This window comes from Prionailurus bengalensis, chromosome D4 (genome assembly GCF_016509475.1).
Source record: "Prionailurus bengalensis isolate Pbe53 chromosome D4, Fcat_Pben_1.1_paternal_pri, whole genome shotgun sequence".
NCBI classification, from domain to species: domain Eukaryota; kingdom Metazoa; phylum Chordata; class Mammalia; order Carnivora; family Felidae; genus Prionailurus; species Prionailurus bengalensis.
This window is the reverse complement of record NC_057359.1, coordinates 6,279,157-6,291,691: the sequence shown is the minus strand read 5'-3', so window position 1 is coordinate 6,291,691 and position 12,535 is coordinate 6,279,157. Positions and strand designations below refer to the sequence as shown.

Here is a 12,535-nt window from a genome sequence, read left to right as displayed (position 1 = left end):
CCCACCCTAACAAAGGCATTGTCCAAAATCTAAGCGGTTCCTTAAGGTGTCCAGAATACTTTCAGCTTTCTCCCATTCACAAAATATTTATCAGAAAATAAGCAAGAGTGATCTTGCAATGGGGATAACTTTGAATTCACCAAATTGAATAAGGTGTCTTTAAAAAATTACAACTTTATCACTGGTGACAAATGTCTTACCACTTACAGCTTAGATACCAGTGTGTCTCAAGGGGCTGAGAATGCTGATTCGGGTCCCATCTGCCTTCATTTTTCCTTTGATTACTCCTGAGACCTTAGAAAGGGCTCTTCAATGCCTCAGGCCCTCAGCTATGCCATCGTTTAAGATGGGAAGAGGTATATCTGAGGAGAATAGGTAGGGGCTGCAAGTTCTGGGCAGCCCTACTCCTGTCACCCCTGGGAACTATGATTTGATTTTACTTGGAAGGAAGGAAGAAAGAAAGAAAGAAAGAAAGAAAGAAAGAAAGAAAGAAAGAAAGAAAGAAAGAAAGAAAGAAAGAAAGAAAGAAAGAAAGAAAGAAAGAAAGAAAGAAAGAAAGAAAGAAAGAAAGAAAGAAAGAAAGAAAGAAAGAAAGAAAGAAAGAAAGAAAGAAAGAAAGAAAGAAAGAAAGAAAGAAAGAAAGAAAGAAAGAAAAAAGAAAGAAAGAAAAAAGAAAGGAAGGAAGGAAGGAAAGAAAGAAAAGAAAGAGAAAGAGAAAGAGAAAGAAAAAGAAAAAGAGAAAGAAAGATTCATGACCCATGCGTGACCTGTTATCCAAATGTCTGTGCTGATTCATTTCCTGATCAAATGGTACATTACCTACATTTAAGACTAGTGGCACATTACAATAATTTCCTGTACGTTTTTGCATCCCTCTCAAATTAGGTCACTCCCCCCCCCCCCCCCCCCCCCCCCCCCGCGAATTCCAGCTCAGAACCCACAGCTTCCGGGAGGTTTTCCCTATGGTAACTCCACCCGCCCTCCCTGGACCCAAATGCCGAAACTTGGGTATTTCCTGCAGTGGTATGCGGATTTCCGCGGATAATGCTCTGCCTCCTTTCCCAGCTCGATTACATCGATTCTGGAGAAGCCAGGGTTCCTTGCGAGGAGAGCCCGCTCTTTCGAAACGAGGTTGGGGATAGCTGTCAGCACCCGGGAGGACGAGAGGAGAGCCAACGAGGGGTGCTCCCGAGGAGCGGGCGCCCAGCGCTGCCCGGCAAGCCCGGGACCCCGGAGCTCGTCGCCGGCAGAGGCGGCCGCGCGGACTCCCCCCTCCCCATCGGCCTTCGGCCAGTCCCGCGGGCCCGGCGCTCACTCACTGGGCAGCAGGCGGCGGCCGAGGTGCGGACAGTAATCGCAGCGGAGGCCTCCAGGCCCGGAATCCCCTCCACCGAGACTTGACCGGGACTCGGCGGGCGGAGCCTCGGGATTGGACGGCCTTGACAGTGATTCCAAGGCTTAGCCAATCAGCGCAGCCCTTGGCTTCCTGAAAGACGCCCCTCTCCTGCCCGAGGCCTAGTGTACTGTGTCCCGCCAGGTGCCCGGGAGAGAATGGCGAGATCAAAGAGGCAAATTCAAACCAACAGCGGCTCAGCTGTCAGGTTTTGAGGGGACGAAGAGGCCTCAGTGAGGTTTGTAAGTGACCCATGTATGAGAGAAATCCCTGCTCCCGCGCCCAGCTGAGCTTCTAAAGAGTTTAAGGAGCCATCTCATTGTTACTCTCCAGAAGTGGTGTCAACCACACTGTTGGGTCTGTTTTCCAGAAAAGAATGTGTCTGATGAGAGGTTGTCACTTAAACATATGATCCACAGTTGCATTTTTTTTTTAATTTAAGTATAGTTGACACACAATGTTACATTACATTCAGGTGTATATCGTGATTGACAAGTCTATATACCGTGCTCCCCACAAATGGAGCCGCCATCTGCCCCATACAACCGGATTACAATACCATTGACTATATTCCCTAGGCTGTCCCTTTCATCCTCGTGACTTCTCATCCCATAACTGGGAGCCTGTGTCTCCCTCTCCCCTTCACCCATTTTGCCCATCCCCTTACCCCCCCTCCCATCTGGCAACCATTGGTTTCTTCTCTACTTATGGGTCTGTTTTTACTTTTGTTCGTGTATTCATTTGTTTTGTTTTTTAGATTCCACATATAAGTAAAATCATATGATATTTGTCTTTGATCTGTCTCACTTAGCATCATACCTTCTACCTCCATCCACACTGTTACAAATCGCACAATCTCATTATGGATGAGTAATATTCCAGTGTGTGTGTGTGTGTGTGTGTACCACATCTTTTTGTCCATTCATCTGTCAGTGGATACTTGGGTTGCTTTCATATCTTGGCTATTGTAAATAATGCTGCAGTAAACATAGGGGTGAATATATCTGTTTGAATCAGTGTTTTTATTTTCTTTGGGGAAATACCCAATAGTGTAATTACTGGATCATATGGTAATTCAGTTTTTAATTTTTTGAGGAACCTGCATACTGTTTTCCACAGTGGCTATACCAGTTTGCATTCCCACCAACAGTGCATGAGAGTTCCTTTTTCTCCACATTCTTGCAAACACTTCTTTTGTTTTTGATTCTAGCCATTCTTACTAGTGTAAGGTGATATCTCGTTGTGGTTTTGATTTTCATGGTTTTGATTTCCCTTGATTAGTGATGTTGAGTGTCTTTTCACATGTCTGTTGGTCATCCGTATGTCTGTTCAGGTCATCTGCCCGTTTTTGAATTGGACTGTTTGTGTCTTTTGGCGTTGAGTTGTATACATTCTTTTTATATTTTTAATATTAACTGCTTATCAGATATATCATTTGCAAATATCTTCTCCCATTCAGTAGGTTGCCTTTTTATTTTGCTGATGATTTCCTTTGCCATGCAAAAGCTTTTTACTTTGGAGTAGTCCCAGTAGTTTGTTTTCTTTTGTTTCCCTTGTTAAGGCCAATGTCAAATAAATCACTGTCTATGTTTTCTTCTAGGAGTTTTATGGTTTCATCTCTCACATTTAGGTCTGTAATCCATTTTGAGTTTATCTTTGTGTATGGTGTAAGAAAGTAGCCCGGTTTCGTCGCTGTCCTAGCTACATTTGTTGAAGAGACTTTGATTTCCCCATTGTATTTTCGTGCCTCCTTTGTGGATTAATTGGCCATATAAATGTGGGGTTTATTTCTGGGCTGTCTATCCTGTCACTGCACAATAGTATGGTACTGCACAATAATAGACACAAAGCTCCCTGTTCCCTGTGAGTAAGCACCAAACCAACCTCCTAGGCTTGCCTTAATGCTGTCAGCACTGACCCTTAGTATTCTGGAGCTTGGGTCCTACATTCCAGACGCTGTTTGTTGAATGGCTGGATGGGGAAATCTTACCAGCATTCATGTTCCCAACTGTGGGAGCGGGTGTGTTGTCAAGGTATCCTTTGTGCCACAGGAGCAAAGCCATATGGAACCTCGATTCTTTAAGGCAGGATATCAACTGATGAAAGAAGCAGGGAATAGTATTTGAGTGCAGAGACCCTAGCATAAGGACCCCTAGATTCTATGTCAAACTCTGTCACTGTCGCTTCCATAAATCTCTAAAACTATATTATCTCTACAATAGGACTAAAAGCCTTCGAACTTATTGGACTGTGAGGACTAAATGACATAATGTATTTAGGCAATTCTCACAGTGTCTGGCACATAGTTTGTATCCAATAACCAGTCATAACCAGCAATAGTTGGGAGCAGAAGGGGCCAGAGGGGTGGAACAGTTACTAAAACCAGGCAAGAGCCACAGGTGTGGCTGTAGGTGAGGGCTACCCAACAGAAGCTATGCTGTTCAGCAGAGGAAGGCAGTCAGTACTGACCATTAGCCCAGCAGGGTGAGATTCTGTCATTGGAGCCACTGCCACACCCTCAGCTCCAATTGAGGACAGGGTGGAAAAGAAAGGCCCGTCTGTGTCCTCTCATGCTCCGATATCCTGCTGAGGTCTTCCATTAGCTGGATCTACCCCGAAGCCAAAGATGAGGAAACCAGGCTCATGGAGTTTTTAGAGGTCTGTAATCCTAGGCACAAAGACTGCTGGGACAAATGGAAAATGTCCAGCACACCATTTCTACAAACTTTGACCATGTTTGGAAGTCCTAGTTCAAAAGAAAGGAATGTTTCTACCACAGGACTCAGCTGTGGTTCTATTGAAGTGGAAGCTGGATCTGCCCCCTTCATCATTTTGGTTTCTCACTGTGATGGAATTGGGATAACTGATCCCAATTACCAAGGAGAAATTGGGTTGCGGCTATACAATCAGGGCAAGGAGAACTCTGCACGATGACCAGAGATTCACTGGGCATGTCTGAATACTCCCATGTGCAGTACTAATGGTCATTAAATAACTGCAGGAACTTGATAAGGTCGAGACCACTTAAATTTCAGAACATGCAGAAATTAAATGTTGTATCACCACACCAGGCAAAAAATTCCTGATCTACAAAGGAGCCGCATAGGGCAAGGGAAACATAAATGAAGTAGGAAGTTATAATTATCCATTTTAACCTTGCAACAAGCTGTTGAGACAGACAGACATGTAAAATGTTAATCATTTCTTCCTTGCCCCTCTTTCCTTGTTACCTTGTGTCAAGAGTGCTGGTGGAGACAAATATTACAATTTAGTTTCTAGGTCAAAGTATACCCAAATTGACATCACCTCAAAGCAGTATAGTGGTTGGTAGGCTTCTGATTCTCATGTGTAGGGGATGAGCTTCTCTTCACCTGATCAATGGCAAGAATAATTGCTGAGTGGCAAAACAGGCAGACCATTTGGGTTTTCTGTTTGCCTTTCCTCATATCCACTCTTCCTCCCCTGCCCTGTTCTATGCCTCTAGAGGCAGATCTTTTTGGAGAGTATCACCTGGGCTCACCACAGCTCGTTTTGTTTCCATTTGTGTTTGGACACTTCGAAGAGGAGACTGGAAGCAGGAGGAAAGAGGTAGGATATGTTTTCTACTTTCCTTCTCTGTTTGGGACTGATGACCTAGTAGTGGCTGGGTCCGTCCACAATTGGAACTCTTGACCAGAGGCCTCTCTTCTGTGGCTCTAGCTCATGGAGCTCTGGAAATGCTTTCCTCCTTTGCATGTTAGTGCAGAGATGGTATGGACTTCCCACGGTTGCTAGTTGTTGATGGTTCAGGCCCAACTTCATGGTTCTCTTAATCTCACCCACACCCTCTTAAATAGTGTATTCATTAACATCTCTTCAGCTGAACCGAGTAGAATTCCAGTTCCCAGTGGAAACCCAATGGATGCACTTCAAACGATATACCTACATTATACTCTTATATGTATGATATTGTTCACAATTTTATTTTTTTTAATGTTTATTTATTATTGAGACAGAGCATGAGCAGGGGAGGGGCTGAGAGAGAGAGAGGGAGACACAGAATCTGAAGCAGGTTCCAGGCTCTGAGCTGTCAGTACAGAGCCCAATGTGGGGCTCGAACTCACGAACCATGAGATCATGACCTGAGCCGAAGTCAGATGCTTAACCGACTGAGCCACCCAGGTGCCCCGATATTGTTCACAATTTTAAGATAGAAGTGAAAAAGTGACCATAGAATATATACCTTTGGAATTAAGAGAAATCTAGGTATAGTTATTGAACACAATGGAATACGGGTAAGAGGATTAAAGGAAATTATTTCAGTATCAAATGACATATAACTTTGGGTGTTTGGGTGGCTCAGTTGGTTGAGTGTCCAACTCTTGATTTCAGCTCAGGTCGTGCTGCCAGAGTCATGGGATTGAGCCCTGTGTTGGGCTCCATGCTAGACGTGGAGCCTGCTTAAGATTCTCTCCATCTCTCTCCTCCCATCTCCCACTCTCTCTCTCTCTTAAAACAAACAAACAAACATACACTTTAATGAGTATGTGTATTATTTATAACTGTCTGAATTACTGAATGTTTGTATGTTTTTACACACACACACACACACACACACACAAATAGGTGCTTTTAATCATTTTGCATGGTAGCATGATTTTTATGTTATATAGCATTCATACATCCCACCTTTTAAAAGTAGGCTCCACACCCAGCACGGAGCCCAGCACGGGGCTTGAACTCACAGCCCTGAGATCAAGACCTGAGCTGGGATCAAGAGTTGGACAATTACCCAACTGAGCCACCCAGGTGCCCCCATATGTCCCATTTTTAAAAGGTGTATGACTTTCTGCAAGTGTGTATACAATTTTCATTGTTGGATTTTTCTTTTTTTGCTACTGTCAATAACACTGTGATAAACAGCTTCATATATATAACCATTTAATATGTTGATTGTAAATACCAAGTTGAGTAGCACACATATTTTAGAATTGATGTAAAATCCTCAACTCATTGAAAGTCCTTCCCCCCAGGACCGTAAAATTATTCACCATTTCCCTGTATACCATAAAGTAGTTTTTAAACAAACAACATTTTTGAAAATTCAAGGTATGTATGGTAGTATTTCCTTTTAACAGAGATGCTTTCCCAAGGACTATGAATTTCTCCATTAATCTGAGAATGAGGTTTAGCCAAGAGCCTTGGTCTGTGAAGGAAGGCATCTAGGTGCACAGTGTGGGCTGAGGCCAGAAGCTCTTCAGTAGTAAGCTATTCTGGAACAGTTTCCCAAGCTGTGGGGAACACGATCTAAATTACAACCTTACACTTGAATCATGGAACATGTTTATACATTTGAACCAACAGAGAACATCACTGAGTTTTGTACGTTCTCCTGTTTCCCCCAGCCCCTGGCAATTCCTAATCTGCCTTCTGTCTCAATAGATTTGCCTATTCTGGACATTTCACATAAATGGAGTCGTACAACGTATATGGTCTTTTGACTCTGGCTTCTCTCACATAGTATCAGGTTTTCAGGTTTCATCCAAGTTGTGGCATATAATACTGCTTCGTTCCTTTCTATGGCTGAATAATATGCAAATGTGTGGGTGTACCGACTTTTGTTTATCTGTTCAAAATTGATGGATGTTTGGGGGCACCTGGGTGGCTCGGTCAGTTACTTCTGACTTCAGCTCAGGTCATGATCTCACGGCTCATGAGTTTGAGCCCCACGTTGGGCTCTGTGCTGACAGCTCAGAGCCTGGAGCCTGCTTCAGATTCTATGTCTTCCCCTCTTTGTCCCTCCCCCACTCACGATCTGTCTCTCTTTCAAAAATAAATAAGCATTCAAAAAATTTTTAAATTGATGAATATTTATATTATCCCTATCTTTTGTTATTATGAGTAACACTACTATGAACAGTTCTCAGGCAGATATAGATATAGATATAGATGTAGATATACATATAGATGCAGATATAGATATATGGGAGTGGAATTACTGGGTCAGATAGCAAGTGTGTTTCAGGTTTTTTTTCATTTTTTTAATGTTTATTTTTGAGAGAGGGAGAGAGAGTGGGGGAGGGGCAGAGAGAGAGGGAGACACAGAATCGGAAGCAGGTGGCAGGCTCTGAGCTGTCAGCACAGAGCCCAACGTGGGGCTTGAACCCACGACCCGTGAGATCATGACCTGAGTTCTAATCAGATGCTTAACCCACCGAGTCACCCAGTTGCCTCTTTCACTTTTTGAGGTTGAACAAATACACAGTGCCAGCAGCAGTAAGCAAGGATACCAATTTCACTGCACACTTGTATAGTAGTTAAGAGCTTAGGCACCAAAGTGCCTGGGTTTGAACCTTGGCTGTGCCACTTCTGACTGTGGAAGCTTACACAAGTTACTTAAGCACTGGTGCCTCAGTATCCATATCTCTGAAATAGGGGTGATAATGGTACCCTCCTCATAGGATAAAACTTAAGGAAGCTAATATATGGAAATTACCAAGACAGTGTCCGACATGTACAAAATCTATGTCTTACTATATTAATCTTTACTATAATGATTGCTTTTTGTTTTGTTAATTTGATAGTTGAAGAAAGTGATGATATAGTATGCTGAGGTGTGCCATTGAGATGGCATAATCGGAGATGACAGTAATTTAAGGGGGCAGCAGAGTCAAGGAAAGCTTTTTTCAGCAGGGGTGAAGGGTGATTATATTTCAGAGTGTAAAGTGAATAAAACCAAGGCTTCACATGGTTCAGTCCAAGCATGTAATGGCTTTCTAAGGAAATATAAACTGACAACTGAAATACTGAAAAATAATACATAAGCTTACTGAAGAATTTCCTGCAAATGTTCTCCTCAGCCTGTTTAACAGACTCCAAGATCTTCTCTATATATTTCTCTCGTTCCCGATTTTTTTCCACTCACAGTACCTATTTATATTTCTCCTCCTTCTTCCTTCTTCTCGACTATGAAAAGACCACTAGACTAGACCCGGGTTGACTTCCTCTTTCTCCAGCCCATGTGGCTCACATGACTCTGTTCTCTGCCTGTGACTCTCAGCCTCCTGCACCCCTGAGGAATCAGCACAAATACCCTTTTTAAAAATTTGAGAACAGTCTCTGAACTCTGATGAATAAGGTGATCCACTTTATTATCTATTACCTTTCCTTTTCAGCTCTTCACAAGAAGGGCACAACATATGTTTGTGCTACCCAGGGACACCAAAAAATCATACCCAGACCTCAGTCTTAATTCTGTTTCTGTTGTTCCCATGGCAAGCATCCCTGGAAATGCTGTACCACTTGGCCTGCCATAGTCCCATTGATTTCTTCTAAGTGAATCTGGGAACAAGCATTTCAACGTTAGAATGTATTCTTCCCCATGTTAGCTCCCCATCTTCCTCTTGCCCTCCATAAACACATGAAAAATGATGACCTAACTGGGTTAAATCATTTGTGGTTACAGCAGGCATTAATTATCCCCTTTACCGAAACCAATCAAATGAGGGTTATTTCCAGAATTATTGGAGTCTGTGAAATACAGGGTGACAGATACCAACCCTACTTCACCAGAAGCAAAACTAGGACTACCTTTCCAACCCAAACCTAGGCCAGCCCTCATGGGTGATGGGGAAACTGCTTATCTTCCCTGCCCATCTCTCTTTCTTAAAACAGAAAGGCCTTAATGTCCTTTCAGTAAAAGTTGGGGAAAAGAAAAAAAACAACTACTTCTCATTCTTTTATGATGAGTCTGCAGTCAGGAGTGGCAGATTAAGTAGGTTCTCAATCCTGTGACTTGGATGTGACTATAACCTTTGAATAAGCACTTATTCAGACCAGAGAAGAAAAATCAGTTATTTCCTTCAAAGGAGAGGCTTTGAAGACTTTTAGGTATTGAGAACTCACATAGTTCTTGGTTTAAATCTCAGTGTGAGTATAAGATAATACTTCTGGAGGCAATTCTACAAGAGACACTGGAACTAAATCATGCCCTTAAATCAAGTGAAATGACTCAGAGGGGACTGTTTGACTTGTATAACATTCACTTACGTAATTTTTAGTCTAGGATATTAAATCAATAAAGAATATTTTCTAGTATCTTCTAAAAGGGTATCTCCCACTTGTAAACTTTACTTTTAGTGGCCTTCATTTATTGAGATACCTTAGAACTAAGTTATTTCCCATAGAGTCCCAAAGTCCCACAGCATTGATTCAAGTCATAAGTATTTCTGTGGGTTTATTAATTCCTGAGGACAGGGGACATTGTTGGAGATCTCATCTTTGTTTTCAAGTGCCCACAGCATGGGAGCTCCCCTTTGAAGGCTAGATAGAACTCTTCAATTGGCCAGCCCATCCCCAGCTGAGGACAGGGAGGAAGGAGACAAATACAGTGTAAAGTGAGAGAAGCATCTGAACATGGGTGTCAGGAGATGACAGCTGCTTCTCTCTGACCGTCCCCGTGTGTGAATTCCTCCTGTATTTTAAACACTTGTGTGACTAGGGCAAAGTGTTATCTATGAAATCTGTTTGGCACAGATGTACAGATTATGAACAGATGATGAAGGAGGAAGCCAACAGAAGGCAGAGGTGGCGGATAGGGACACAGAGAGAGAGATGGGCATAACACAGGGCAGCGGTTTACAGTTGCACACAATCAAAAATAGAACGTGGAGACACATTTGGATATTCTCTCTATCTAGTAATAAAATGCATTTGTAAACTTTCAATGCAAACCAAGCAGGTTGTTGATATTCTTAAAGTCTCTTTATTTTATCCTGTTTGTGATGACCAAGAAAGTTTACTGGAAATTGCTCCTTCACCAGGAAATTGCTAATGGCACTTCAAGCCCAGTTGTTCAGAACCTACAGTCTATCCTCCTTTTAAGAACAGAACAAAGATCATCTCTCTCGTTTTAAGGGCAAATGTGGAAGTGGGATAGGCAGAACTAGAGTGAAGGGTGGTACTGATACTTGTTAACCAAATTACAGGAAAGGGTGCTACGTCTGCACTTGCAAAGAACTCTTGGTTCAGTTTTTCCTTAAACATTATACCATCAGTTTTCAAAACTTTAGTGTGCACATGAACCACCCAGGGATGGTGTTGAAATGTGCATGTCCAGACCAGCCCCAGGAGAACTGGATTCAGCAGAGACCTGGATTCTGTATTTAAACACCTACGCCAAGTCAACTGTGATGCGAGTCAACCTTAGAAACACACTGAGAAATGGCACGTTGGCAATGATGAGTTTTTTCCTCTAAAAATGAATAGAGTAAGAGCAGCGAGAAAGGATATGGCAATACTGAAGATGATCTGGATGTCTCATTCCACACCTTCGGCTTCTCACTGGTCTCCTCCTGTCTCAGCACTTCTCCGTCTACTTTACCCAAATCACAAAGTCAGGATTGTTTTGATTCCCATGTATATTTTTACGTTTTTTAATTTTAATTCCAGTATAGTAACATACAGACTCTCATATATTTTTTGAAGTGATAAATTCTCCTTTTTTCTAAACACATCCTGGTTTTTTTGTTTGTTTGTTTTTTAATATCTCCAGAAGGTACCAAAAACTTCATTAAGAACCTTGATAAGCTGTATGGGAAATCAATGGCTGAAGGGTGAAAACAGGTGGGGAAGATGAATAAGATCAGCAATCATCAAATTACTAATATGTAAATCACTGAGCAGCAATCTGAGTAAATACTTTCCATTCCCATCACTGAGTTCAGAGAAAGGCAGATTCCATTCACTCTCTGCCTTCTCTGTTGATCATTATGTAGATCCTGGACATCACCTTAGTAAAGCAAACAATAAACCAAATACCCTCCCTCCCCCCTCCTCTCAGTTTGAAAAATTATTCATAGATCATAGAGGCCATCTAAGAGGATATTACTTAATCCTCACTACTACTCAGTGAATTGGTTGCTCAGGATAACTTAGCTAGTTAGCAGCAGGTGGCTCTAGAGACAGTTTTTTTCTTTCTTTTTTTCCTCACACAATAGTCCTGACCACACTCACAGGTCATGAAATCTTGTGTCCTGGGTCTTAACTCTCATTTTTAGAAAAATGAAAGATAAAATAGAAAATATCAGACAAAGTTGGGATAATACTGCCGTATTCCACTATGTGGCCTCAAAAAGAGATTTGAAAGAGGGAGCGTCTCAGCTGAATCTCCAAGTATATTTACAATTTGATTGAGGCTAAAGAGAATTTCACACTCTCTACCAGATTTTTAAGGCAGTATCATCCTCAGTATTTTTCTAGGTTAAAGAATAAAAACGTGATACTCTTGAGAATGTGAAGTCTTACTTGGGAAGCAAATGCCATAACCAAGGCAATGGGCATCTGGATATTCATCCGTTATGCAGTATTTTGAATTGCAGTTGAAATAAATAAGCAGGAAAGTCAAAACAATGAAGAGTTCAGGTTACCAATTTAAAATTACAAAGAGAGGGAGACAGAGACCAGAAGGGAGGGAAGAAGGAAGGAGGAAGAGAGGGAAGCACCTACAAGTCCAGCAATGGGGAACGCTTAAGTAAATTATGCCATCACCCTCTGTGTGACTCACATGGTTTTTAGCTAGTCTCCTCCATGGGTCTGGAGGGTTTTCCTTATCTTCGCCTAGAATGTGCTAACCTAACCTGAACCCCCAAGGATGGCAAGACAGCAGGGATCGAGAGCATTCTTAAAAGATGTAACCGGTGATGGGAAGTTCTTTTCATGTCAAAGCAACCTAAGTTTCATTATGTCGAGGAACTTTGAGGAAGTCCTCAAAATTCACGTATTAAAAGTATATTTCCTATTACACACACCCGTACTTTCTAGAATAAAAACCAAAGCCATATGGGCTTGCCATTTTACTTCGTATGTATTGTGGAATTACATCCAGCTACGACAAGATGTACCATCTTGTGAAAAGTTTTTATCGGAAGACTGTGGGGGTTGGGGGGTGGGGGAACCTGGTGGGCAGAACGTCAGGTGTCTGGATTCCTAAAATAAAAGCCGTCTGAAGTCTTTGTAATCAGCTCAGACGTCAGTTTGTTTTCAACCTTTGTTTTATTTTTTCAACCTCTGTTTTAAAAGAATAGGTCGGAATTATTAGATTGCTTTAATGCGGAAGCTTTTCTCTTTAACAGCTGATTTACAAGAACCCGGGCCTCTATTTTC

At 42.1% G+C, this 12,535-nt stretch overlaps 1 protein-coding gene across 3 annotated transcripts in view; it reads right to left on the bottom strand.

Annotated features, from left to right (window-relative positions):
• Positions 1 to 1,416, bottom strand: part of PLGRKT (plasminogen receptor with a C-terminal lysine) — a 43,802-nt gene extending 42,386 nt beyond the window's left edge. The window contains exon 1 of one of the 3 annotated variants that reach the window (XM_043567043.1): positions 1,320 to 1,416. The gene's annotated coding sequence lies outside the window, so the exon portion shown is untranslated. Of the gene's footprint in view, positions 1 to 207; positions 413 to 1,315 lie in introns of those variants that run through there. The other 2 variants (XM_043567044.1, XM_043567045.1) reach the window with 2 other exon arrangements.
• Between the last annotated feature and the right edge of the window lie 11,119 nt (positions 1,417 to 12,535).